This window comes from Scyliorhinus torazame, chromosome 21, assembly GCF_047496885.1.
Source record: "Scyliorhinus torazame isolate Kashiwa2021f chromosome 21, sScyTor2.1, whole genome shotgun sequence".
NCBI classification, from domain to species: Eukaryota; Metazoa; Chordata; class Chondrichthyes; order Carcharhiniformes; family Scyliorhinidae; genus Scyliorhinus; species Scyliorhinus torazame.
In genome coordinates, this window is record NC_092727.1 from 90,251,116 (window position 1) to 90,263,524 (window position 12,409).

Consider the following 12,409-nt stretch of genomic DNA (forward strand, 5'->3'; position numbering starts at 1 on the left):
TTGTTCCTAATTCTGGGTCTTCTTATTCTGAGTATTATTGATGTGAATGAAAAAAGGCTGTATAACATCCTAAATTTTGTTGCTCAGAAAATCATCCTCTGCTCCTGGATCAGTGACAAGTATTCTTCGATTCAAAACGGGCATAAATAGTCATGGAATGTATTCCTATGGAATTGCTGACGTCTGTGTTCCATTCTAAGTCTGATACACGCGGTAAAGTGTCAGACCCCTATCTCAAATCTTTCAGCTCTGTTTTGTCTGACCTGCTCCTGCACGGTTTCCTATGAGCCACACTGCGGGTCCACCCCCTCCCCCCATCTCCATTTTCTGACTGATCCGGTCTATAAATAGAGGCACTAGCTTTTAAGGACAGTTGTTCTGAATTCATCTTTGCCTCTCGCAGTTCTTATGTTTGCAGAAATTCTTATTCTGTACTGTATCAAGTGCCTTTTGAAAATTTGTTGGGTTATCTGTGAAAAATTATAAAACTCTACCGAAAATATTTAAAAAAAATTATTCCTTCCATTGTCAGAGAGGTGGAAGGGGAAAAAGAATGGTTCATTTAGGACTGGTATGGCTGGTCAGTGAGGGTGGGTGGGGGAGGGGCGGGACGGTGCAACAGGAAGTCCAGAAAACAATAATGAAGGAAGAGCAAAGGAGGGGAAACTCACTGAGGTCCCATCAAGCTGAGAAATCACCTCAGTGTTCTGCTCACCCACCCCACACAAGTCATTCAATGGGTGATTGTATTTTCCAACCCTCAGTTATACAATCAAACAGTCCTGAACATGTTTGGCACAGCTGGAAATAGCGTACTTGGATGAATATTGATGGTATCAACATTAAGATATAGTAACATAGTTAAAATGATATGAAATTGTGGCTGGTTGAACTAAATATTTGCAATGCTGAGGCCTGTGGGAATGGAATGTTAAACACTTAAAATAAAACACTGTTACACTTTCTAACAGATAAGCTGTGCTGTTTGGAGTTAAAGTGATAACGTCTACAATTGAATGAACCTAATTTAAGTGTGCAAATAAAATCTAAGTATCCTGTTGTGCCTGATAGGATAGCCAGTTCTCTGAGGTTTATGATAGGGTTCCTAATTCTTGGTCTATTTTCTAAATAAGCTTATTCGTGTATTGTATGTGCATGTAGTTCATTTCAGGCAACTCCTTCATGTGTTATCCAGATGCATCAACCAATTAGACTTGCCTCCGGATTTCAAAGACAAAACTTGTGGCTTTGCGTTAGTAGAAGAAAGTCTGCTCTCTAATCTCGTCTTGACAGACGAATTCTGGTTGACTTATCATCGCCAACAGCACTGCAATAATGCGATTGGCAGCCTGCATTATTGACAAGAATGTGAAAGCTTGCACTGATCCCAATATGGCTGACTTACCTTCTGTATTATGTCCATTAACAAAGACAAAGTCAAACTGCATATTTATCCATACAGACAGAATATTCTGTGCTGAAATTCTCAGTGGAAAATGGGCATGTCCCCAGGACTGATTCAGTCTGAGACAGCTGTACCAGAAGTTCATTTGTCATCATTTTGATTGTCAGTTATCATGTTGGTAAATGTCATTACTTGTGCTGACATCAATCATATTTGTTGAGATTTTGACCAATCTACAGATCATTGAAAGAACACAGTACTTGCAGTCCTTATGTAGTTTTTTGGTTGCTACTAATCCTGAAGAAATAGCCAACTTTACATTCTGCAGCTCTTTGTAAATTTACAAACTCCATCATGCAGATTATTTGTTTTTACAAATATATTTCTGCCTGCTTGTATTATGTGTCAATTTCGTGGCTATGACAGGGTAATGGCCAAGGACTGGGATGGACAGCACAACCAACTGGGTGATACAGCGAGTTAAATTACTATCCTTTCATGTCTGGAATCAAGGTTAAAAGAAACATAAAATACTTATTATGATCCCGGATCAGAACCCAACATTTGCTAGCATACAGACCTGAACCCCTATCATTTTCTTTGATTTGTAAAACTGTGAGGAAAGGATGCTTCGCTCCCGGAGTGATTCCACGCATATATAAGGATTTGGTGTATTAAAACAAACTTTATTATTAACACAGTATTAAACTACCTTAACAACACAGAAATATAGCTTAGAATTACCAGTTAAACAGTACTTAACAATAAAAGAAACACTTTAACTCCTAAATGATACCTCCTTTATCTCCAATCAAGCCGAACCCATCACAGGTCAAAAAACACTTTTAAATAAAGTTAGCAAACACTTGATTATTTGCCGGTCTCTGGTTAAAGAATTATTTTAAAAGCCTGCTTAAAGAGAGAGAGAGATCCTTTCAGTAAACAGCTTTCAGATCCCTGTCTGCCAGATTAATGTTGAATCTGACAACCTTCTGCAAAAGCTGTTATCCAGCTCACAGCTTCCAGAAACTAACAGAAACTAGTGCCTATGACAGACCTGGCTCCTCCCATTACTTACATCACTTTTATCTCATTCAAATCCCATGACCTACTTATTTAAGTTTAAACACAATCAGCGGGATTTTCCATTTCAGAAACTCAAGTGTTGACACCGGGATTGAATCGGTGGTGTTCTACGACAGGAAAATTGATGCCATTCCCAGAGCAATTCATCAACCGTTAATGGGTTAGCACCGATGCCACGTGGAACATGACGGATTCGAATGAAAAACAGTGTCTGATTCACTGGAGTCAGGATTGACATTCAAGATGCTGACCAGCTGCAGCCACATGTAAGCACCCACTCCACACACACATGGACTGGTTTCGGGCTTCTGGAAAGGGCGGTCCATCTATAGTGGAGATGCAGTCTCAGAGCCGGCGACTGTATGAGGAGTTGTCAACAACCGTCTAGCGTCTGCAGGTGCAGCCAGAGGGGTCCAGCTGCCTGGAGGAGCAGGAGGTGGTGCCGAGCATGCTTACCACCCAGGCCAATACCGTACGGATGAAGTCCGTGGTTGAGGCCTTCGAGGCAAAGGTTTCGGTCATGGGTCAGGATGTCCAAAGCCTGGAGCACTCTGTGTGGCCAGTGGCCGAGGCCTAAGACAGGGCTGCCCTATCACAGGCCCCATGCACCAGGGCCACCTGGACACTGCAATGGCACTCCAGAGCATGGCCCAGTCACAGCGGGCCATGGCTGAGGGCATTGGCGGCATTGCCCAGGTGTTGGCTGACCTGGCAGATACCCAGAGGGAGGGGAGCAGTCACTGGCTGATGTGGCACAGAGCCAGAGGCAGGTGGTCCACTCCCTGTGCTTCATGGCTGCGAGCATCGAGACCCTGGTCGGGGAGGGTGAGGGCCTGCAGGACTGGCAGCGCCAGGTGACAGGGGAGCCTCAGGGGTTAGCTCCACTTGCACCCCCACCCATGCAGTAGCCTGGGGGCTTTCGGGCACCCCGAGGGAGGAGGAGGTGATGGGGCCCGTGCTGGTGATTCCCGCAGGGAGGTGCAGGAACACCACAGGGCCTCAGACTCCCCCTCCCCTCCAGACCCAGGTGCATCGGATGGGCAGAGGGCAGAACAGGGCAACACCATGCCACCTGAGACACCCGAGCAGCAACCTGGCCCTTCCAGGCCCCATCGCCCCAGAATACAGCCACCAAAGGGGACGCAGGTCACAGGGCGGGAACTACAGCAGGCTGCCTTCACGCCTACTGTACCACTGGGGGATCTACATCTGTGTAGCATTAGGGCCCGTAAGGCCAGAAAGGTAGACACCAGTTAAGTTGGCACGGGTGCAGCACATAGGATAGTGATAGGGGCAAGGACACCAAGCTGTATATATGTATATGCTCAGTTGTTCACAATAAACATATGTTCATGACATTACATCCTGCCGTGGTACTCTGTCAGAAGGGTGGTGAGGGATGGGCTGGTCGAGGCTGGCCGCAGAGGGGGCGCTGGCGGCGGACGGGCGGGGGTGATGTTGGGCGTGGGCTTGGCCCAGGGTATCAGTTCAGCCAGCGCTCAATGCTCTGGTGTCCCACCCCCTCCCCCTCCACCCCTTCCCAAATCCACACCCCGTTTGCTGCTGCAGGGTCCTCCTCGAGCAGCTCCAGTTTGTACCACCGCAATGCATCGCGCAGGGCTCCAGTGACGGGGATGAAGGCCACCATTCCTGGTTGAATTCCAAAGTCCATTGTCTGCAGGGTGTGACACTGAGACATGTTAGCATGGTGTGTACCCTTGTGCCTGACCAGATCCACCTCCTCCTCCCCCATACCCACACCCACCTCCGGCCGTTCCCCCGGCACTCAGCCCAACACACCCTGACCCTGTTGGTGCCCGGCACTGCAGGGGCCTCAGGCGCTAACACCCATCCCTTCTGCCAGGAGTACCATTGTGGAGGCAGGGCCAGCAGCCCACAGTCGTGCCTCTGCATGCCCTACGTCCTCTCTCTCCCTAATCAGCTATGGCGCCTGTTGCCCGAATTGTGAACCACGCCGTCGGTAATTCCGCCCGGTAGAGGCGTAGCATCATGGAGGCCCAGGAGAAGACTGGGTCAAGCCCGCTGAAGATATATGAACGGCATTTACTGTATGTACGGATTAGAACATATTGGTGCCGCTGTCGAGCCACCAGAACATGGCATTCTGGCGTGCACCTAGCGCCTGCCACAATTTTGGCTTCACAACCGATTTTCCGCCCAATCACGTTTTGCGATTCTGGCATTGGCCGACAGAGAATTCCGCTCAATGTCTCTAATATTCAACTCCTCAGAAAACATAACAAAAACTCATTAGGCCTCTTCTTGTAAGCATGAGCATGGCTTGAAAGGATGATGATCTCACTTTTACAACATCTTACTTGCACCTTCTCCAGCCACAAAGACTATCTATCTTATAAACCGGGATTTTTAGAAATATTACTGCAGCAGATATCTACACACCCTAACCCAGGCTTTTAAAACTATTACTACAACAGATACAAATAATACAATATATATACCAATTTCTTACATTCATCACATTCTGGTAAAAGTTCCTTCTCTCCAATGGCTGTTTAGGATCCTGCTTGAAATGAGGTGGGTCAATTCAAAGAAGATAGAACAAAGAACAAAGAAAAGTACAGCACAGGAACAGGCCCTTCGGCCCTCCAAGCCTGTGCCGACGATGTTGCCCGTCTAAACTAAAATCTTCTGCACTTCCAGGGTCCGTATCCCTCTATTCCCATCCTATTCATGTATTTGTCAAGATGCCCCATAAACGTCACTATCGTCCCTGCTTCCACCACCTCCTCCGGCAGCAGGTTCCAGGCACCCACTACTTTCTGTGGAAAAAACTTGCCTCGTACATCTCCTCTAAATCTTGCCCCTCGCACCTTAAACCTATGCCCCCTAGTAATTGATCCCTCTACCATGGGAAAAAGCCTCTGACTATCCACTCTGTCTATGCCCCTCATAAGTTTGTAGACCTCTATCAGGTCGTCCCTCAACGTCCGTTGTTCCAGTGAGAACAAACAGAGTTTATTCAACCTCGCCTCATAGCTAATGCCCTCCATACCAGGCAACATCCTGGTAAATCTCTTCTGCACCCTCTCTAAAGCCTCCACATCCTTCTGGTAGTGTGGCGACTAGAATTGAACACTATTCTCCAAGTGTGGCCTAACTAAGGCTCTATATAGCTGCAACATGATGTCATGTGAGGGTACCTTTAAGACATGAATGTTTAAGCAATGTACCTTTAAGAAAACAGTGATGTCAGAGAGTGGGTGGATCTGCAAAACCATTTTGCAGGTTTTTAGTTTCTGTTGGAAAAAGCAGTGTGTGTGGGTCTGTGTGTGTCCAGAGAGCTGCAGGAAGAAAGCAAGGTGCTGGAGCTGAAGTCAACCAAGCTAATATGTCTCTGCCATTCTACAGCAAAAATATATATAATTTAACCTGATGTGATACAGTTTAAAGGTGTTAAGTCTCTTTGAAGTTTGAAGGAACATTTTAAGGAATTATTTACTGTTGCAATATTTTCTGAGTTATCTTTGAAGTAAGGGATCTTAAGAGATACAATGTTTATTGAAGATGTTAAGTTGAGTTCATGGAATAAACAGTGTTTTGTGTTTAAAAACCCATGTGCCCATAATTGAAATACCACACCTAGGGAACAAGCCGTGTGCTAGGAAAAGCAACAAATATATTAAAGGGAGAGGTTGGTTGAACACCATGATACATTTTGGGGTTCTGAAAACGCCTCGCCCATAACATTGACTTGCCAATTTTGTATACTCAATGCCCCGGCCAATGAAGGCAATCATGCCGTAAGCCTTCTTGACTACCTTCTCCACCTGTGTTGCCCCTTTTAGTGACCTGTGGACCTGTACACCTAGATCTCTCTGACTGTTAATACTCTTGAGGGTTCTACCAGTCACTGTATATTCCCTACCTGCATTAGACCTTCCAAAATGCATTACCTCACATTTGTCTGGATTAAACTCCGTCTGCTACCTCCCCGCCCAAGTCTCCAAACGATCTAAATCCTGTTGTATCCTCTGACAGTCCTCATCGCTATTCGCAATTCCACCAACCTTTGTGTCGTCTGCAAACTTACTACTTAGACCAGTTACATTTTCCTCCAAATCATTTATATATACTACGAACAGAAAAGGTCCCAGCACAGCCCTCCAATCAGAAAAACACCCTTCCATTGCTACTCTCTGTCTTCTATGATCTAGCCAGCTCTGTATCCATCTTGCCAGCTCACCCCTGATCCCATGTGACTTCACCTTTTGTACCATTCTGCCATGAGGGACATTGTCAAAGGCCTTACTGAAGTCCATATAGGCAACATCCACTGCCCTACCTGCATCAATCATCTTTGTGACCTCCTCGAAAAACTCTATCATGTTAGTGAGACACGACCTCTCCTTCACAAAACCATGCTGCCTCTTGCTAATACGTCCATTTGCTTCCAAATGGGAGGAGATCCTGTCTCGAAGAATTCTCTCCAGAAATTTCCCTACCACTGACGTAAGGCTCATCGGCCTGTATTTCCCTGGATTATCCTTGCTACCCTTCTTAAACAAAGGAACAACATTGGCTATTCTCCAGTCCTCCAGGACATCACCTGAAGACAGTGAGGATCCAAAGATTTCAGTCACGGCCTCAGTAATTTCCTCTCTAGCCTCCTTCAATATTCTGGGGTAGATCCCATCAGGCCCTGGGGACTTAACTACCTTAATATTTTTCAAGACGCCCAACACCTCATCTTTTTGGATCTCAATGTGACCCAGGCTATCTACACACCCTTCTCCAGACTCAACTTCCACCAATTCCTTTTCTTTGTTGAATACTGATGCAAAGCATTCATTTAGTACCTTGCCCATTTCCTCTGGCTCCACACATAGATTCCCTTGCCTGTGCTTCAGTGGGCCAGCCCTTTCCCTGGCTACCCTCTTGCTTTTTATGTACGTGTAAAAGGCCTTGGGACTTTCCTTAATCCTATTTGCCAATGACTTTTCGTGACCCCTTTTAGCCCTCCTGACTCCTTGCTTAAGTTCCTTCCTACTTTCCTTATAGTCCACAGAGGCTTTGTCTGTTTCCAGCCTTCTAGCCCTGACAAATGCCTCCTTTTTCTTTCTGATGAGGCCTACAATATTTCTCCTTATCCAAGGTTCCTGAAATTTGCCGTATTTATCCTTCTTCTGCACAGGAACATGCCGGTCCTGAATTCCTTTCAACTGACATTTGAAAGCCTCCCACATGTCAGATGTTGATTTACCCTCAAACATCCACCCCCAATCTATGTTCTTCAGTTCCTGCCTAATATTGTTATAATTAGCCTACCCCAATTTAGCACATTCACCCTAGGACCACTCTTACCCTTGCCCACCAGCACTTTAAAACTTACTGAATTGTGGTCACTGTTCCCGAAATGCTCCCCTACTGAAACTTCTACCACCTGGCAGGGCTCATTCCCCAATACCAGGTCCAGTATAGCCCCTTCCCCAGTTGGACTATCTACATATTGTTTTAAGAAGCTCTCCTGGATGCTCCTTACAAACTCTGCCCCGTCCAAGCCCCTAACACTAAGTGGGTCCCAGTCAATATTGGGGAAGTTAAAGTCTCCCATCACAACAACGCTGTTGCTTTTACTCCTTTCCAAAATTTGCCTACCTATCCGTTCCTCTATCTCCCGCTGGCTGTTGGGTGGCCTGTAGTAAACCCCCAACATTGTGACTGCACCCTTCTTATTCCTGATCTCTACCCATATAGCCTCACTGCCCTCTGAGGTGTCCTCCCGCAGTACAGCTGTGATATTCTCCCTAACCAGTAGCGCAACTCCTCCACCTCTTTTACATCCCCCTCTATCCCAACTGAAACATCTAAATTCTGGAACGTTTAGCAGCCAATCCTGTCCTTCCCTCAACCAGGTCTCTGTAATGGTAACATCATAGCTCCAATTCAAACCTAGTTCTAATGGGTGAAGGTCTAAACATAAAGCAATCCAATTCAGAGATGACCATAAGATGGTTGGCATGCAAAATGCTAGAATTTATATCCTCTCGGGTTTGGATTACAGTATATTCCTGAGGCAGTAGGGTGAGTTTTACTTTGTATCTTGATTTTGCCATACCTAATCTGTGAATTTTGGGTATGGGGGTTCTGAGCATAGATTACCAATGAGCAATTTACACCATGCATGAGGTTTGCTTTCACTAGCGTTAGATTTGTCTCCACAATTTCTCATGCAGCACGTTGATAATCATGGCGGGAGGGACAGATTTCAGAAACTGTGGCAGGCGGAGAATTGTAGATTCTGGTCGGCTGTTGATCAAAATTAACATATGATTCAAAAGAAAAGAAAGTCCTGCAATTGAATTATTTGAGATCCATTGAAATACAGCCCAAATCTGGAGTGGCTGCAGAGAATTGGAAAACACATACGATGGAGAGTTCAGCTTTCCACGAGCAGGATACTGTACAAAATATTGAGTTCCCAATACTATCCCAGTGGCCAGTCAGGCAAAGCAGTATTTTACTTGGACTTCTTTTAATTTACTTTACTGTATTCGCTGCTCAAAGTGTGGTTTACCCTATATTGGGGAGACCGAGCGCAGATTGGGTGACTGCTCTGCAGGACACTTTGGCTTAGTCTGAAAGCATGACGCCAACGTTCTGGTTGAGTGCCAGTTCAATTCACTGTCCACAGCGTAAAACCCATCGCATTCCTACCTTTCTTCAGTTCCAAAGAAGAGTCACAGAGTCATAGAGTACCTACAGTGCAGAAGGTGGTCCTCTGGCCCATTGAGTCTCCACTGACCCGCTGAAAGAGCACCCCACCCAGGCCCACTCCCCCACTCCATCCCAACAACCCTGTAGCCGTTTACGACATTTTGTGTGACTCGCACCCTCCTAAGTTGGAGAACCCGCTGCGAGGATCCATCACCAGCAGGACCGGAAAATCCCACTGGCAGGAAGGGCTGGAAAATTCAGCCCTCTGTTCCTCTCTCCACAAATGTTGCCAGACCCCCTGAATTTTTCCAGCACTTCCTGTTTTATTACTCACCCAGGATACACTGTACTATGATTCAATGTTCTGAAATCATCCAATCCAGTAAATGTACACATGGCAGGTGGCACAGTGGTTAGAACTGCTGCCTGACAGCGTCAGGGAACCAACTTCAATTCCAGCCTTGGGTCACTGTCTGTGTGGAGCTTGCATCATGCTGACCTGTGGAGATAGAAGAAATGAATTAATGTTGCTAATGTGGAACCTCCATCAGAATTACAAAATAATACAGAAAACAGCGTTTGACAGGAAAAGAACAAGGGGATGGTAAGGAAGATATCACACATACTAAATTCGAAAAACTGATTGGAACTGTTTCCAAAATCTGTCATTGGCATTTCTTTTAGTAATTCCACGTTCAATGCAAGTTCTGTTAAACGCTTACTTAAATGAGACAGGCAACGTCTGGAAGGAACTCGGAGGAATCAAATTTGCTTGGCTGGAAACTTAAGATAAATGTGTTTTTCATCTGGGGTGGACTTCCTGTTTTTAAAGGAAGCCACGGTCCCAAGAGTAACTTTTGTTCTTTGTGTGAACTAAATTGTAGGCCAGCGTGCACAGATTCATGGAGCCACAATACAAATTCACGTTAGAGATCTACTCCTGATCCCCATGAACAAGGCTATTCGGGCCCTTTTCTGTGGGGTCAATGAACATCTGCACAACTTAGCTCTGAACTGTAAAGGCTATCGCCATAACGACTTGCAGGTGTACCTTTGCACACTGCCAAGATCTGTATTACGGAGCAGTAGTTTACTTCCAACATACTTCCTGACCTTATTACAGAGCAATGTTTTGGTGTGGAAAAACCTGGTAAATAAAACAGTTTTGGATTGCGTGTCGGTCCCTAGTTCCTGCGTGATGGCACAAAATCTTCCATTCTCGGTGGGTGTCTTGGTTGCTACCTGAAAAAGTGACAAGTCACTCGCGCTGGCTCCCAAGCGGAAGGCCCGGCACGTTTTGTGCCCAACGGGCAGTTAAAGCGGCCAGCGGACCCCCAGAAGACGACTTGTCCCCCCACACCGAGGGCTGTCGGCCCCTTGCACATGGCAGCATCACAGAGGAGGCCAGGGCCAGAACAACACCTTAGAGGGCTAATTATTGCCATTAATTTACCCGCTGGAAGCAAATTTATTTTTTATGTTCAATTTTGCAGTCGCCACTGGCAACAAGGCAGGTGGCCAACACATCCTCCTTGCATTCTCATCCAAGAGTGGGATAAAAGACTCCAGACTCTTTTGGTTAGATTTTTTTTTTGCTGTGAAATTCATGCAGCTTGAGAGGTTTCTATTGTCATTTCTGGGGCATTCCATGCGCGAATAGCTTTCTTTAGGAATACTTTTTCTTGCCACCTTTCTCAAGGTTTCAGCAGAGAGTGCCCCACTTAGGTGCCATGAGACAGTGCCTTGTGCATTTCTGATCATGGGAATGGCATACTCAGCTGGTCGGACCTCCTCCAAAGAGGGAGGGCAGGTGACAGCGACCTGTGAGAGGCGAGGTGCAGGGAAAGAGCCAGCAGGGATTGAAAGGGTCCAGAGGAGATGCTGCTACCCTGCAGCCAGAGTGAACAGGCAGTGCTCCATCTATGTCAGCATGTCCAGGGTCCAGTGCCGAAGGAGGTTCCACCTCCAGGGAAACTGTCACCGCCATATACCAGAGGATTGGGCCGGAGATGACCTCCAACTGCATGGGTGGCCACCCTATGCCAGGATCTCTGAAGGTCACAGTGAGGGGGAGGGGGTCTGAGTGGTGTGTCCCAATCTGCTGTTCACAGTGGCATCAAGTTCATTACTGACATTCTCTTCAGATGGGTGATGATATTCATCCTTTATGGACAGACGAGGACAGGCAAGCTGAGGGAGCCATGACAATGCGGCGATTGCTGGCTTCCCCCACATCCAAGCTGCCATCAATTTAACTCATGTGGCTATCAAAGTGCCTGCAGTTGAGCCAAAAGGGGTTTCTCTCAATGAACGTTTAAATCGCCTGCGATCACAAGATACAGATCTTGCAAGTCTGTGCCCATCAGCCTGGCAGCTCATGTGATGCTTATTTCCTGCGGCACTCACGGATGCCACCCCTGCTCGGTTGCATGGATGGTTCCTGGGTGACAAGGGCCATCCCTTGAAAAGGTGACTTATGACTCACTCCCAGGGTGGAGAACAGAGGTGGAGGAGAGGTACAACAGGAGTCGTGCCTCCATAAGGGCAGCGGTAGAGAGGACTATTGGGCTGCTGAAGATGCGGGTCAGATGCCTGGACCAGTCAAGGGGAGCACTGCAGTGTTCCACTGAGGACGTGTTTCTGATCATCATTGCCATCTGCGCAATCTGGCTCTGGTAAGGGTGGGGGTGGGGTGGGAGGGGTGGGGGGGGGGGGGGGGGGTGGGGGGGAATCCTCAGGGAGGCAGGGATACGAGGGAGGCCTTGATAATGAGCAGCTTGAGCTAGGCTGCCATTGCAACAAGGCCAGCTCATGCCAAGAGCGCTGCCTCGGTACAAGAAATTTGTAATGTGCCATCCCAGGAGCCTAAATTCAAACAGCAACCGATGCAATAAAGATCAAAGCGCCTGCTCCCACCACCCTCGCCCTCCCGCCTCACCCCCCAAAAGAACCATCACGCATACTCAGGCCCATCACAACAAATTCAATGTTTATGTAATATTCAAAGAACAAGAAACAAGCTTAACATTTTCTAGTATAATGAGGACACCATCAAGATAATATTGAAATGGGAATGGAAATAAAATCACCTGTGGGTAACCCCTCTGTTGTACAATGCACCTTAAAGTTACATTCTGGCTGCTGCATGGTGGGGCACCGCAACCTCAACACCCCCCATCCCCCCTTCCCCCACCCCAGACAACCACCACCACCCACAACCCC

The 12,409-nt window shown here is 46.9% G+C and overlaps 1 long non-coding RNA gene across 2 annotated transcripts in view; it reads right to left on the reverse strand.

Annotated features, from left to right (window-relative positions):
* LOC140398012 (uncharacterized) overlaps window positions 1–12,409 on the reverse strand; it is a 79,565-nt gene that overhangs the window by 44,967 nt on the left and 22,189 nt on the right. Inside the window, exons 1-2 of one of the 2 annotated variants that reach the window (XR_011937376.1) lie at window positions 9,814–9,921; window positions 9,522–9,686 (exon numbers count right to left, since the gene is read on the reverse strand). This is a non-coding gene — a long non-coding RNA (uncharacterized lncRNA). Of the gene's footprint in view, window positions 1–9,521; window positions 9,687–9,813; window positions 9,922–12,409 lie in introns of those variants that run through there. The other variant, XR_011937377.1, reaches the window with a different exon arrangement.